Here is a 16,856-nt window from a genome sequence, read left to right on the forward strand (position 1 = left end):
ATTCATCAGTAACTTCACAGCTTCCGGCGTATTCTGCACGTGACAATCTACACGACTCGGGTAGGAAAGTTTGTTCTTTTCTTGAAATACTTGTTTGTAAAGATTACTACAATATAACCGCAAACAAGTCGTACTTTGTAAACTCTAACCGATGGCCATCCGATCCCATTATTAGACAATGTGCGTTACTTCACACCCACCGTCGACACGAATTGAAGTCGACGCTCGAGGACGTCGTGGATGACGACTGCTTACGCTCGATCATGGACAAGCGACTGCTACCGCTGCTGACGGCGTTGTCACACGTTCGGCGGCCGAGACACCCGGAACTGTTGCTTTCTAGACGACGCTATGTCGCTGATGACTCTTGCTCGCTTGCTGTTTGCCCAAGCGGATCGTAACATCGTCCACCGTTGTGATGCGCGTCGTGGTGCTCCATCGGCGTGACCGTTTTGGTAGGACAGCTGGCGCGCGTAGTGGTCCTAGCTGTGACAGGATTTTTGCAGTACTGTATCAAGCTAACGATCCTCGATGCTCAATGGAACCAATAAGCTGGAAGCCCTACACAGATATGTTGTTATTGCTGTTCAGTACTAAGGCAGAGTGACAACAGACCTCGGCGCAATGGGAAACCTTGTAGTCGAACATAGTGGTACCGCGAGATACGGTCGCTTTTCGGATAGAGCAACACAAAATTTTCGTCGACACATTGCGATACGACGTTAATTTAGTCTAAGGGGCCTCTGTTATTGTTTTTACTATCGCGCGATTAAGCATTCCTAAAGTTGCGTGCAATTATGAGCTGTCGCAGGTCTTGCGGCCGTCACCCCCAAGCGACAAGGGGATCAGTGCGCAACAAAAGTTTTTGATGTCGTCTCTTTTACCGAGCTGCTTCTGAGAACTTGCCAATAAACGGACGATAAACAGGTTGAATATAGTGCAATTGCAGCTGGTTGGGGGTCTCGAATAGTGCGCAGCTAGTCACAGCAGCTAATGGGTATCAGGCACGAACGGACAAGCACGTCAGCAACAAGGAACATCGACGAGGACGTCAATAAAGGCGCAGTAGCCCCTGAACGTCGTTAATCGCTTACGGCTGGCGTTGTCGCTACTGCTGACATTGATGCTTGCCAATTACAACGCTCAAAAACCGGCTAGGGTTTGTGATGACGAAGATGGCTCTGGTCTGTCGACAAGTCAATGACGAAACAGAAAAATCGCGCTAGAGCTACTGTGATTAATTTCGTGCCTCTTGCCTACAGGGCGAAGGTATCTGCAGTATGAAGAGATATCTATGACTTAATATAATAAATTCATAGTTAATTGATGTTTTCAATACGGTTTTAAACATGATTCCGGATGCCATAGAGATCTGCTAGAACTAACTATTAGGGCTGACGCCGTTTATCATTAAGTTGGACAGCGAAAGCTTAATTGAGTACTCAAAGGATAGTTATCGCGGTTGGATCGAACGCAGATGGTCACGGTCACGCACGCGATACGTGATAGAGTTTCTTCGATATAACGAAAATATGACCTTTGTTAGGTTTTGAAAATCAAGTTGGCGCCTCTTATTGTTGCGAACGCTTGCCCAAATCCAGTTAAATATTTTTTAAATACCTTTGATACTTTCGATAGTCTGTAAAGAAGACACCTACATGTGAATGTGCAATGTACAATGGACGAATTGTACAACCTTGCTAAGCACAAAATAGGCAATATATGGTTCTCCGCAGGAGATGTCCAAAATACTTTCTTTTTTACCGATTTTTAGTCTAAATCTCCATCGACGATCTGGAGAGTTATGTCTCGCAAAATCCGCAAACACTTCAGCATTTGGCTAAAAAAGTTTGCGCTTCTTCGTTCCAAAGAACCTATGGCCATTTGAATATGTACTGGAATCACAGGACCTATTAAAAATAAATTCGTCCAATCCAGCTTAAAATGTCATTTTGGAACGAGGAGAAAAGCAACGTCCTGGAATAAGGATAACTGATTCTCCCTATTATTCTGCATACGAAAAAAGTCGTTTTCTCAATTCTGCACAAAGTGGGTTCAAACCTACCAAACGTACCTACGTAAAGAAGTAATATTATACAAGAGATGACAAATTATCTACACTTTGTTAACGATACCGACCAATCGATAGCAGCGGTCGAGGAAATTTAGTTGCTCAGAATTTACATACGTCCCACAAATAGTTTAGCATTAGACATTTAAGTGAATGAACGATAGTTGACCAGTAGAAATGGACTGATAACCCAACGACGACATCTTTACTTACGCAACATCCGACAGTAACAATTTTTGACAGATTGTTTAAATATAATTTCGAGGAAGGCTTGGTAACGATCTATCTTTGTACTTCATGAGGGATAATTTTCAACTCGTGGGAAAGAGCGAAGATTACACATGAACAAATTTCTGGCTGATTTCTCTGGCACTTCGTCAATGCTACCTTTCGTATTATTGCGTATGACGCGATCGTTTAAAAGGTCAAATGTGGGAGTTCTTACACTAACGAGTTGCATATAATACTATGTTATCTTGTCGCTACGCTGGATGTGTACTTCAACGACTGGCTAAAAATGCTATCGAACGCGCCTGTTGTTACGTAAACAGTAGTATTTTAAGGTTTGTTTCCATCTCAAAGATCAATTGCTAGTTATAGGGGACAGCGTATTTTTCAGCAGCGATAAGGACCCACTTTTTGCCCGTTCGGTATTTCTTTCCCCAGGAGGCGCGCCTGAAAATTTTAGACCCCAGGGCGCCTCGCCAAAAGCCACACAGCTTCTCTTTGGTACGATCGTAGGCACCCTTGCTTCTACCATTTCCGGCGTTCGGCGTAAATTTAGGTATTTTCAACGAATGGCGCTACCAAGCTGTATGCAGGTTTGGAATAATTTGTGATCCGACCTCTAGGTGCGAGGTTAAAACAAAAAAGAATCGTTATCTAGTAAATTTGCCCCACGAATATTAGAAATCTTCAAAATTTGATTTTTACATAAGACAATAATATATTCAAATAATTCTATTGTCTTGTATGGAAGAAAGCATACAGTTGACTGTTTCTAATGTCCAGCATTTGTTCCCAGCACACTGTTCTTCAGCTATTGAATAGACCGAACCGTAGCAGTGTATATAGTTTTTCTTTTACTATTCATATATGTTCCGAGACGTCAACCCGAGTTGTCTCCTTCTTATCCCATTATCAAACGTCCTTGAGTCCTTTGGAGTACCTTGGGTCAATCTTCTGACGAACGCAGTACTTATCAGCTGTTACACAACTTACGAATATTATCTACGGTTATCATTACTTGTCATTATCGAAATCGTTCCCTTTTTAGGCTTATTTACAAAAGCTGCTGATGTACGCGAGGATTTTTTTTTGCTAACTAACAAAACAGTTCTATGAGGTTTAAGAACCGATGTATGTGTATATCTAAGACACGTGCGCGTTTCGTGCATGGCATGCAGTTTGCATGACAGTTCATGTCCGTCACAAACGTTTTGAGTATTCTAAGGCATTGCTACGATATCATTCTCATAGCCCCCATCCGCCCGTCGTCACGGCTCTACCATCAACATCACCGTTAACGTACTGCAGTGTATAATACAAACAGGAAGTGACTTGCTGTTTGTTCGGCTCGTTCTCAATTTGATGTTATATAACGTAGGGCATACGTACGGGGGCAGCGGCAGCGGTGATTGAATTCCAAACGGTTAAAATGAAGAGCGATCAATCCGTCTGACTGAAGTGAACAAGCAAGAACGAGTGCCTCCCAAACCGTAAACACTATCCGGTATCCCTGTCGTTATGATGGCGAGTCACAGAATATACCATGTACACGTCATGTGTACAATTTGCGCCATACATACGAATTCTATCTGAAGTAGCAGATTGAAATTCATAGAGCTAGCAGTGTTAGTGCTAATTCCATAGTATCATAGGCACGATGCCATGGGTTGCTGCTGCTATCGCTACCGGTGATTCCGAAACCGTTACGAAGAAAGTCGAGTGATCTATGTAGAGTGGGTGGTAGTGTTATAAAACATTATAGTGTACAGCAGATACGATTTAATAGGCGAGGACGCGCAGGCTCATATACTTGTTACAGCTTCTGTTCACCCCTAGCCTCTTCGCTAAGCCATGAATACAGTGTAGCGCGGTGCAATGCAACATAATGTAAGACAGATTGGAATGAGTTCTATTACATGTTATGTGTAAATAATGCTGCTGCTGCAGTAACGACCAGAAGGTGTGCACGAATCGTCGGACGTAACCGTGCCGCTGTCTACGACCAGTGGCAACCGTACGCGTCTGTCGGTCATCAGCGAGCCATTACTACTCAGTAGCATAATATCAATAACAGTAATGGCAATGGCAACGGCAGCGGCATTATATAAACAACTCTGAAAGGGGTGTGACTAGTGGCTGATAGTGCAGATAGCGACGCTCACGGGGCACCAACCGGTGGAGCCTGCAGCACTTATGTCAGTGGCTTTGTTCGGCCTATCCAAAACAAGCATATACTTACGAGTCTACGTGAGCCGGCAATTTGCGTAATTGTTGATGTTGATATGAATAACACACGTGCGCCTACGTGCCGATCAGTGTGTCGCTGGTCTTTTAGAGGTACTGTTACGCAGAATTTGCCATAACCAGCACCCCCTTCGCGCGCCCACTTGCCTCCAATGCCACAATAGCTAGCGCTGACTTTCATGCATTTTGTACTATTAAGAAGAAGCGGCGGCGGCCGGTGATGCTCAGATAGAGTTATATAAGACAACTACAACAGAAGTGACATTTTGGGAAAATTATTGATGTCATAGCCTTAGCTGGTCACCCCGTATTAAACAAGCGGGCGTTTTTGGGCAAGCAACCGCTGAACAGGTGGTCGTTGATGTTGCTGAATCTGCGTTCACTGACTTACGAACCGGTTGGCTGAGCGGTTACTTGTTAAAGCAGCCATCGCGTGTCGTATATTATCGTCATCACCGGCCTTCTGCACGTCGACGACGACAACAACGCTACTAATGGCAATGATGATGATGGCGGCGGCGGAGGTGTTGCCTTGCCGGAAGACTGCGGGCACCATCGGGGCGAAAAGGGCTCGACTCACTGATATGTTACTATTGTTGTTGTTATAGTTATTGTCTCTATGTCTGCGCATCTGTCTGTGGTCAAACCTGCGCATGCGGCGTTGTGTGCGACCTTTTGTTATGTCCGTGTATGTGTGTATGAGTCGTTCTCTCGTGCTTTACTCCTCGACTCGATATATACTTTTAGATATGGTTGTATTGATGCAGATGTGTGTTTGTGGCGTTTATATAAGCCCGTTCCTATGTGTGTGTGTCTATTGTATAATATCTCTATTTATCTGATCAGGAATAGCATATAGAATATGTATGAACATTCGCAAAATTCATAATATTTCTTTCAACGTCAACTTTGCGGAGTTAAACGGGCTGCAGCAGCAGTAGCAACCGGCAGCAAACAAAGCTCTGCTAAATCGGATGGAAACGGATACATACAATTGATACGCTCTATCCCCTAACAAACTGTGTCCCCTAACAAACAAGAGGAACCCATGAAATTTTAACCAACGCTTGAGGTTCCCTGCGATATGTTTTTTTAGTTGGGTTCCGCTATTTTTTGCTTTCTAAATAGACATCACATTGTTGGCTTTGAAGCCCACAAACTTTAATCAGTCTTTTTTTTAGATGACGAAACTCTAGCTTAAAGTATACCCTTTTGAGAACGAATTTTTAACGAATAGCAATACGAGCCGCATATGAATGATAAACTTGACAGACTGGAAAAGTCTCCCGTATTACTTTACTGTCCCATAGCAGGTGCATCCAGAAGACATATGATTGATTGGGTATTAGATATATATGCCCCTAAAATCATGTATCCGATTCTAATAATAGCGGCACGAACTGCTTCTGTACGGTGGTAGTACTTCGATCTTCCTGCTGGCGAGTCATAAGTTCATTGTATGTAAAAACACCATTATGATAAACCACGATTTCGGTTTCCGGAGCTGTTTCTAGAGGTTTTCCTCCATGTTTTAGGGGAATATCGCTTTATGCCATATTACAGCCGCTTGTTCTATTACTACAATGCTAGTTGTTGTTGTTGTATTTCTGCTACTGGCGCAGTCCTTCCTTGCGTATGTGATTCTTGATAATATCGATGTTTTGTAGCAACAGCGGCACCCACATCAGCAACAATAACATCAGCAGAAGCCGTACTGATTACACCAGCGCCAACAGCAGCAGCAGCAGCAACAAACAGATACACGTATCCCTAGCCGCTAGACACAAAGGCGGTGATCGCGGCCAGTCATCGATACAGTAGAATCCTAGTATGTTTGCGTTTATACATGTTATTAACATGTGCTATGTAGTATATATGTTGTAGGTATGGTGGCCGGCTGGCTAGCTGGTTGACAGTATTACCCTGCACAGTATTTAAAGTCAAAGAGCTGAACCATTTGCCGTTGTTTCCATCGCATTTGCTGTTATATAATCATTATGCAGCGACCCGACGTCCGTGGTACGATGATTCTGGTAGGGCGGTGATGACGACTACTATCTGCTTTGCAGCCATTGCTGCATTGGTTCATTCGTTGCACTTTGTCATTTGCTAGCCACTTGGCCGTGTATCCGTGTTGAATGCCTCCGCATTTTCTGTACTCACGCATGGGCGTCCTGTACACAAGATACGCGGTTGACGCTCATAACACGACGAAGTAACAACACAGCTTTTGCTATCATTGTGCTACTGCACGCTGATACGAAGGAGTTACACGAGCACAGAATTCTCGTCTGACTCGTCCATCTCCCCCGTGTCTCTTCGACGCCGTCCCCGCCCTCCGTCGGAACCTTGGCAACATTTGCCTTCCTCCATCGCCTCAACAGGCCTGGCTGGACCGCCACTAGAGTAACTGGAAATGTTTGTGGTGGCTAGCGAACGGCCACGAGCTGACGCTGTCTAAGCAGTCGATCCATGAAATAATCCGATCATACAATAGCACTGCCAATCAGTTGGTTACTACTCGATGTGATTTCTACCGCACGCTGAAGCGGTTTTGCTATGACAATCCGATAACACCACAAAGAAAAGGAATTGGAAGTTTTTTTTCTGCCCCAGGCGGCCTGTGACTGTCGCTATAGATATTTCCTGCTTTCGGGCTGGCAACGTATCTTTCTATCTGTGGTAATCGCAATTGATAGCATCGATGACATTGTTAAGTGTGACTGCGGATTTTATTGCAATTCCCTCGACTTGAGGCGTTTTTATTAATGATTCGTCTGCTTGCCTAAATAATCGAGGAATGGTTGTCGAGAACTGATGAAAAAGACTTTACCTTTACAGTCGAATAATGGAGACTTATTTATTCTGTCACAAAGAACGGGTAGGTATTTCCTCTCATTCTGGTTAAAAATTCGAGGGTGAACGGAAATGATCGGCTGAAGTCCGTCGTTCTCTTTATCAATTATCCACTTCCATATAGACCACTGACAGAGTAGATTATATAGGTAAACAATAACTAATAATAATTGCAAGCAGCACTATATAGTAAAATACAATTGTTATTACTGTTTACATACGTGCAACTGTGTGTTTTTAAACTGTCTTTGTCTGCCCATAGTTGGTGTACCTACGTTTACTGATTTCGTTAACCCATTTGAGAATGTAGACATCTATTTTTTCGTTTATATCTAGATTTCGGTTTCGCCTTCTGTAGATTAAGCACCTATCATGAATCCTAGCAAATATCCTGCACTATTTTGTAATACGCGCAAGCGCGTGCTCACATGGTAGAATACAATGAAACTAAAGTTTCCGCCATCATCGCCGTTTTACTGACCCACAGTCGATCAAACGTCAAGCCATTCGAAGCTCTCCAGGTCGCGTAATTTAAAGATATTTATTTGAATCAAATGACAGAACCGAGCTACGTGTGTGATTAAGCACCTCTCAGTTTATTCGACCTTAACGACGTCAAGCGACCGGCGTTAGCTGAACTTGAACTTGAGAAGGGGTAGTCGACGGCGAACATTGGTCGACCACCCAACCGTGTGCGTCTTTGAGCATTACAGCCACTTCGACGTTTTCGATAACTGCGGCCCCGTGCTTCGTTTCCTTCCTTTCCTTGTTTTGCAACGACGACATCGACTTCGGGCACGACCAGCTATTCTTCGTCTTTGGCTTCTCGTCCTAGACTCCCCTGTGTCGAGCAATGACAGCCGCGGCTACAATTCTGCGCTAGACCAACCAATTTGTTAATTCTCCCAAAGGTCCTAGCGCCTTTCGTTGTACGGACGAGGGCCGTACAATGACACAGCGTCCGCTCGCGGCTGGCTATGACATTCATTGAACGACGATGCCATACGTGGAGTTGACTTTATTTACGCGGTGCTCGTTTACAGCCAGGCAGCTAAACCAGTAGACAAACATACAACAGAGATGTATAGCACTCACTTCGAGGCTAGTGGAAGCTCTATTCGGTTTGCCGGATAGTTGTAGCGTTGCTAACTATTGGCGTCAACTTAAAAGTCGAAAAGAAGATAAAAGCAATAAAGAAAAAAAACGTAGAAATAAGCGTTTGCTGAAAGGAAAATGAATGATTTTCAGTAAGCCTCACACTACTTCTGCTGCCTCTTCTGCAATTGCCTATTTTGTTGTCGGTGGTGCTACTGCCGCCGCCACAGCCGTCGGTGGGGATGTCGGGGAGGAAGAAGAGTTACGTACTAAGCGAATAGCGTTAGCGGTCGTCATAGTCCATCAGACACAACGGCATCGGCTACAGCAGCCAAATCATTGTCGAAAACAACGATGACGACGATGCCGATGAAGATCCTTAAATAATAATTTTCTTTTTACTATCACACACGAGCGCATTGAGAAGTTCTGTCAGAAGTTATAATCGTAGTGGCAGCAGTGAAGTGAAGTTATGATCATATTGTCGTTTTGTCGATATTACGTTAGGTGCCTGGTAGTTATTCAAGTTTACTAATACTTTGAACCTACCGGCTATAAATGACTAGATAAAGTGAGTTCATTAAGAATAAAAAAAAAACACGTTAGCGGGCTGCTCAGTCTATTGGGTCACGACGATAATTATTAATATTTCATACATTATATACATAGGGTGGGGCAATCATCAAAGTGGCTAAAATTTGGCGGGCTGCTTGTCGTAGCGAACGTGCGTTCACATGTTATTTTTAGTACCAGAAAAAGGCCAGTTTTTTTCTAAAACATAATAACAAGCTTATTCAGGCCGAAAACATTGCGTTGTATTCGGAGTTTGAGCGAAAACCGGCCATTATTTCATATTCCACGCAAGACGGGCCCCCGTCAAAACTGCAAACTTACTTTTTTTTCCAGGATCAACGGTTTACGCTATTTGCAGTTTTTACTTAGTTTCCAAAAAATACAACGAATATTTCTAGGGGCAAGTTGGAAGAATCTCAGTAGAGTTTAGATTTAAGAGGCCTGAAAAATGCTTAGAACAGATAAAAATTCTATTTTTGATAAACCTAGATGTTTGATATGATAAATGATGACCATCTTAACGACCGAAATCATAATGGCCGATCTGGTCGACCATATAACATCCAGCGGTCAGTTTTTCCTAGACTTCCGAATCTAAAAGTTTCGAATATGGGATCACTATTTACTGTAGGAAACATACCGCCAGTTCGAGCTCCGTCAAATTACAAAGTTATTAAATCATTTTTGCGAAAGGAATAGCCATTGGTTACGCCATAATTACAGCAAGAAGGCGAACGCTAGCTCTGGCAGGGTTAGTACATAGCTTGATGAAGTCCTTAAATGCAAGAATTACTTAATCTCATATTTTGCCGCCGCAGCTATGGGCAGCTTTATGTCAAATTGTATATTTTTCGGGGTAACGTACTCCCGTATTATCCGTTGCCTGACGCCGTGCTTTGAGCCAGAATTTCTAAATTCATTCTTGACTGTTTCGGCGTCTACAAGTCGATGCCACGTACACAGCAGAAGTAGGAACAGATAATGCTTGAAGAATCCACATAAAGTCAGCGCGCAAATTTGGCCATTTAGCAGAAGTTAAGTAGAAGAAGTAGGGGGATGAAGATCCACGCTAGTGATTTTATGTCCATTTGCTGTGTCCTGGTCCAGCTCTTTCTGAATAAATAGGTGTAGCAGCGACAATCAGCAAAAAAGCATCCAATAATTTGCTATTGGGAGAATAAACCGGCGGAAGATATTCCCCGCGGAAGACTCATCTTGATTCCTATGCAGTTACTCACCATTTTATCGTATAATTAAGGTTTACACCTATTCACCGTAGCGCAATTCTCTAGTTTGACAAGAATTTACGACTCTCGTCGTGCACATCGTACAACGAGACCTTAGCCTGAAAAGGTGTCGGTCCAAATCAACCTAACGATTCCAGCCTTTGACTTCACTGACGAACTTTTTTTACCCATAAGATCTCCGTGAATAAAATCAGCTCGCATATGATGGCAGAACTCGCCGACTCTCGTCTACCATATAATCGCGGTTAAATATTCACCTAAACATTTATCTGCCTGACCGTTCCCGCTGAGCAGTCATTCTGTGACGATAATAGGAGCTAGAGCTATTTTTTGGCACAACGTTAGGACAATCCCTTTGAAATCTGCTCCCTTCAACGCTCTATTTTTGCTATCCGATACCTCCATATAGTATCAGATTTTTTAGATATATACAATATTGTTACGTGATCGTTGACGTAGACGCGTCCATTATTCTTATTCTTTGCAAAAACTTAAAGACAAGTTTCGCTGACGATGACAGGACACTAGGATTGCAGCTGACGATCATGTCTGTGCCGTAATTTGTTATTGCTATTGATCTTTTCAACATTACCGTTATCTACAATCACGATGACGACAAAAATAGGCCCATATGGCCCACATACATGTAAATCCTGCTAATGCTCGATGGATTTTGTCGTATATCAATCACAAATTGTTGGTCCTAGTTATTCATTGGCCAGAGTATTGGTATTAAGAGCTTTTTTTCAGAGAAATGAAGGCGGCAAGAGAATATAACACGTGCAGTAAGAATGGAATTAAAATGTATGCAAAATAGAAACAACGTGTAGATATTGTCTGGGGCAAGCGACGGCCGAATGTGTCCCCGTGCCATTACTACCATTATTTCCAATATCACTCGTAAAATAGATGGCAGACACTCCAGCTATACATGCGATACTTGCAGTGTTACGACGGATATCTACGGAGCAGCAGCCGCTAAATGACTGTGCACCGTCGGCGTGCAGTACAATATCATACTGCTGCCAGCATCGTTTGATGTGAACGCGGGCTTTCTGATTCCGCCGTTGCCGCTGAGCTTGTTCTTGCTAGCTGTTGCTGACACTCCGCAGTCGTCATGTGTTGTTCTGTCTTTCTCGATGCATCGGTGTATACGTGTCTGTACTATTCTGACTGTGTGCGGCAGTGTTCGGGGCCGATTCTGTTGCTATTACAGCTACGACCATCGCCACGAGCAGCACTTCTGCATCGTCGCTATTGCCTCCCTCCAATAGCGTCGCGGCCGCCGCCGCCGCCGCCGCCGCCGCGACGTCATTGCTAGCGATGTCGTGGAGCAGCCGTAACCTAGCCACGCGGACAGCGCCGGGCGGAGCGATCTTTGACGAACGACCTCGGATGAAGGTCGTTTAAATCTCTTCCTCTTCCATGCCGGATGCGAACGCACGCCGCCAGACAACACCGATAGCACGCACACATGCACATATACTATATGAACACCATAGAATGTTGAGGGCCTACTACGATTGCTTTTACCACAGAAACGGCGGCATGGGGTAATGGCGTTGAATAATGCTGCTGGGGAGATGCCGTTGTAGTTTCTGCTGCAAAGCAGTTATAGACGGGACCAAAAGCAGCAGCGACAACAACAGTAGCAACGTTATATAACATATTACGTAGCCTAATAGCGTCGTCAAAGAAGGAGCCGGCCGGCCAGCCAGCCACCAGCCAGCCAGCCAGCCAGCCAGCAAGTGACCGGGCAAATCAGCGGGCGACGATGGCGGTGGGGACGCCGATGGCGGTGGGGACGCCGATTACTTGTGCTACTGTTCGAAAAGGATGTTAGAGGTTTTTAAGAGGATGCAATATAGCTACGACTGCTGGGGCTGTTGGTGTTTCTGTCGTCGACATTATCGGCCTTCTTGTATTCTAATAGGTAGTGGAGCTGCTTCTGGCGGCGCTCAGCAGCCAAACTGTTGAGTAAGGGGTGGAAGAAATAGAGGTGCTTCGACGCGTTCTTCCGGCGCTATTGGCTTTCTAGTCGTAACAGAAGGTTCTCGAGGAAAGCCGACAAGTTTGACTGCACGATCCGGAAATAGGTATACACGCACACGCCGCATAGATCGAGTACTCGTCCTGTTGTTCTTCCTACTAATATAATATATATCTCTGTAATACCTTTATTATGACCTGACATTTATTATTAGATAGTTAATGCGAACACATGAGCGACTAACGATGTACGCAAAAATAGTAGCCATTTTGTTTTACTGTTATAATTGCTCTAGAAATCGGCGAAGACCAGTCTCGTTGAGGGTGACGCCGCTGTATGTAGTACCAGTCGTACATAGAGTCGAGAAGGGCTTTGTTTTGCATGGTTTGTCGCCCATTTGATCGAAACAAGTCCTATTTCAAATTGTTCTTATCGTTGTTATTCTGCCAGCTATTAAAAATGTCATAGTTGACATTACCTACCTTGAACTGTTGGAAGATATATATGTAATTTTAGATAAATCTATTTTGTGTAATGAATACATTTCTAAAGCCATAACACTTCGAATCAGGCTACCATTACAAGCGAGCTTACCTATACAATTCGGCCATTGCTTTATATTAAGAAATTGAATAATATAAGTATTTTAGAAGTATCAAGCTTTATGTAATAAAATTATCTAATCAATCTGCCATTGTGTAGTGTATGTTCTGCTGGACTTCATGATGGAGGTCTCTCAGCAGAGCTCCTGACTTATTATAACTTCAATGATCTTGATTATGAAGTATTCCTGTTATCGCTTTAATTTTGGCACATGCTATACAAGACACGCAGGACGTCGTCGAAATACATTGCCGACGCAAGGTGCTTCATAGTAAGCTACAGTGTTCCCTCGTAAAGTCATGTTTCAAGAGAACGACTATACATATATATATATGCGGAATTATATACAGAAAAAACGTGTTCGTTTTTCAGAAGAACCGTCATGACGAAACGAGCTATGTTGTTTCGTCATTAGTGTTTTGGTGCATGCCTATCAGAAAGCAAGACTTATGGGCTTTAACCGATTTCATCAATAAATTACATGTCGTAGATACATGAAATGCTTCCGTGTAAAAAAGCCGTAAATTTACCATAAATAAAACGGAACAACCCATTCTACTCATACGAAAAATACATAGTACTACTGCTTTTCGTGCTGGGTCTCCTAGTACCTGAGCTTTATTTTTAGGCTGAGTTTGACAAATTTCGTCTTTGTAGTCTTCACGCCTGCAGCATGTATTGAAATAGATCCAGGCTCTTCTGCCTGGATAGTTGCCCCTAGCATGGAAAGCTCCGTTTTTAGCTCTACATTTATTTGCTCTTTAGACAACGTTTGAAGCGTATAACTTCGTAGATGTAAAAATCATTTGAAATCTATCTATTAAAATCAAGAAAACACTTAGGCTACCTTGCCCTAGTCAGAGACGCATAATCGCGACTACATTTGTTGCCTTCTTTTCCACCAACTAAAGTGCCTACGCTGCCGTCTGCTTAAGTATCTTGTCATTACGCTGAAAGCTTTGAAGGAAGTCAGAAAAAACACATGTGTCATGCAAAATCAACAAAGGTTGACACAGGCTGTGTAGTGCCCCATATGCAACCAGCTAATTCTCAAAATACCCAAATAGTTGCATTTAACTTAATTGAAGTTACTGTTGGCGACAGCATCATAAAGCTCGAACCAATTTTCTGTCGTACTCGATGTGGACCAAAAGTTATGGCCAAATAAAAATGGGAAAGAATCAGAAAGTGCCTCACTCTAAAATACTTCCGGTCACTTTAAAGCCTTTTTCTTTTAAGGAAATTAAATTACCGAATTAGCATTACCCAATAAGCAATTTGCTGTCATAGTGAAACTAAAAATTTCAACGAGATATCCTGAACAAGGAGTCAGTAAAAATGTCTCTTATTACGTTAATACTCAAGAAGAAATTAAATTAAGAGTTCTAATGGTACTCTGTAAGGTTCGCAGACTACATTTTGAAAGCTGGTCAAAAATAAATAAGAAAGATTACTGCCATTAGTTCTAGCAAACGAAACGCGTATTCCAGCGCTTTTGTACACAACTTAAGCAGGTTACTATGCGCTCAAATGGGCCGTTCTATGGGCGTTAAAAGGGGGAAAGTCACTTTGGAGCGTATCAGTCGTTCGTAAAGACATGTAGGACTTTATAATCATAATGTCATTGTTCTATGTTTTAACGGGTGCCTATTCGCCTGTCGACTATCCAGATGCTTCCACCGTTTAAAAATACAGCCAAAATAAGAAGGAGTTCTGCTAGTGCTTGGAACGATCAATTGCACGATCATTGACGCAGTCTCCGCGCACCCAAGACTAGAGATCCTATGCAGAAAACACTGTTACTTAGATATAGATGTTCAAGCATAATGGGAACAATAGTTCTACGTAAAACCAACTGGTAGCAACAATTTCGGATTTCGCCAGTTACGTACTTTTTCTGTTAGATTTTACGTGTGCGACTGTTGTCGTGTATGTCGTGTATGAGAAAGTTTATCGGTGACCTTCACCGAAATAACTATTCCTCTTAGAAGATGGAGCGAGACAACGAGCTTTTTTTTATAGTCTGCGTATATCACTCATGGGAACAACAGCGGACTATTGAAAGGTGGTAACACGAAATTCAATCGATTACACCCTAAAGTCACCCTAAACATGGTAGTCTAATGCTAATCTTGTAGGTCGTAGGCTGCATGAAAACGAAACACGATGATTCGGTCAGACCACATTTCTGATAAGGTCCACCAACACTTTCCTACTAGAGACGCCCATGTTAGATCATCTGATCATAGTCCCGACGTAGTAGCTTCATTCTCCCTTCCAAGCCATCTTTAGTCATTGTGCGCCTGCCTATCCTTATAGTACGCTCAGTGTGTTGATAGGACAGATCAAGCCCGATGAGATTGATCGGTGAGCTAGTGTTGATTGACTTGGCGGAGCTCCAGCTTGAACTCTTGCCAGAAGTTGCAGCAGCAGTGGATTAGGATACAAATGTAACGTAGTGACGTGATCCGTCATTCATTCATTTTCGATCCAAGTCACTGTAAGAGCAACAACAAAAAATAAATCTTGTTGCTGTCAATGACCGCCGACTACTGCTGCTGGCACTGCTTCGTCGAGAAAAGTTTTTTTTTTTTTTTTCTTTTTTTTTTTTTTAATGGACTTTCGCTTGCCCCGGTCTTTCATCGTGTTAATCGCAATCAAGAATAGCAGCTGTTGTTAAAACCCTGGCAGAGAAAACCATGGTTATAGGTACAGACGGCTAAACTTAGTCAACGGTATGTTCCAAGGCAAGTTTGTAGAACGTTTGATTTGATCGGAGCTATCTAGCATAAACTGTATGTATTAAAATAAAACTGGATGTATTAAAATAGCAATTGTGCGGGTTTCGATAGCTGGTTGTGGAGGATTAAATAGCTGATTGATTGTTAATTGTTGGGTTTTATACGGTTCCCAGTACATTTAACATAACGCATTTTGATTTGTTAAATTACAGATTGTTACTTCGTGGCTTATTCGATTGATTCCAATTCGTCATGCTCAGACGTTTATTACCAAATGTTGAACTTAATGATGATATCATCGCCTTCTGTATCATAGAAACGGCACAGAATCAATCTTGCGGAAACGACCATTTAGATATCGCTTTAATTCTTAGAACAACGATTAATCGTTACTTTTCCAGGATCTGTGAAATAATTTGTACTTCCAGAATAAAGTGGATAAAACTACCTGACTTTAAGGACTCTGACTTGTGCCGTACCACGAGGCAATTGGATGACTTGTTTGTATACCTCGAGACTAAATCAGTGGTAAAAAGAGCTACTTCACAGAACTGCGAAGCGATTGAGCCATCGAATCATGAATCTCCCCTAACCATACCAAAGCGGATCTTCAGAATGATACCAGTTGCTCTACAATCATTGTCCCATACCTTGCCATCTAAAGAGTGCTGATGCGAGCGAGTTCAATCGTGGACATAGCGGCCTCAGGAGTTACCGGACTCCTGTGCCGTTTCAACCCATATTCACTAAAACGGTTAAAATGAAATAATCAATAACATACTAGTCCGGAAAAGCAAACAAAATACCTTTTTATAACAGAAGCCGTATCCCTTCGAAAGAATATGGATGATACGAATTGTCCTCACTGATGGACACCCTTAATAACTCTGTCGTTAGTTCAAATGATCCGTTGCATGTAACTAACTCCTTGTTGCACTAAAATAACTTGTCTCAAAGCGGACGTATAGCAGAGAAGGACATGGTCCCCACACGGGCTAAGTAATGACACCACGTGACCTAGTCGGAGTTTGACTCGAGATCTGCTAGAAGATCTTAAACATAACAGTGCATATCGCGAAGCATGCTCGTTTCTTAAACAAATGACTTGTGCCGAGACAGAATAAGCTGTGAAAAAAAAGCAGGTCGAAGCAGTACTAATAGATTCTATCACAGGTCGTTCTGCACAGCGAAGCAAACGACAGACCTCC

This window comes from Varroa destructor, unplaced genomic scaffold, assembly GCF_002443255.2.
Source record: "Varroa destructor unplaced genomic scaffold, Vdes_3.0 BEIS01000001.1, whole genome shotgun sequence".
Lineage (NCBI taxonomy): Eukaryota > Metazoa > Arthropoda > Arachnida > Mesostigmata > Varroidae > Varroa > Varroa destructor.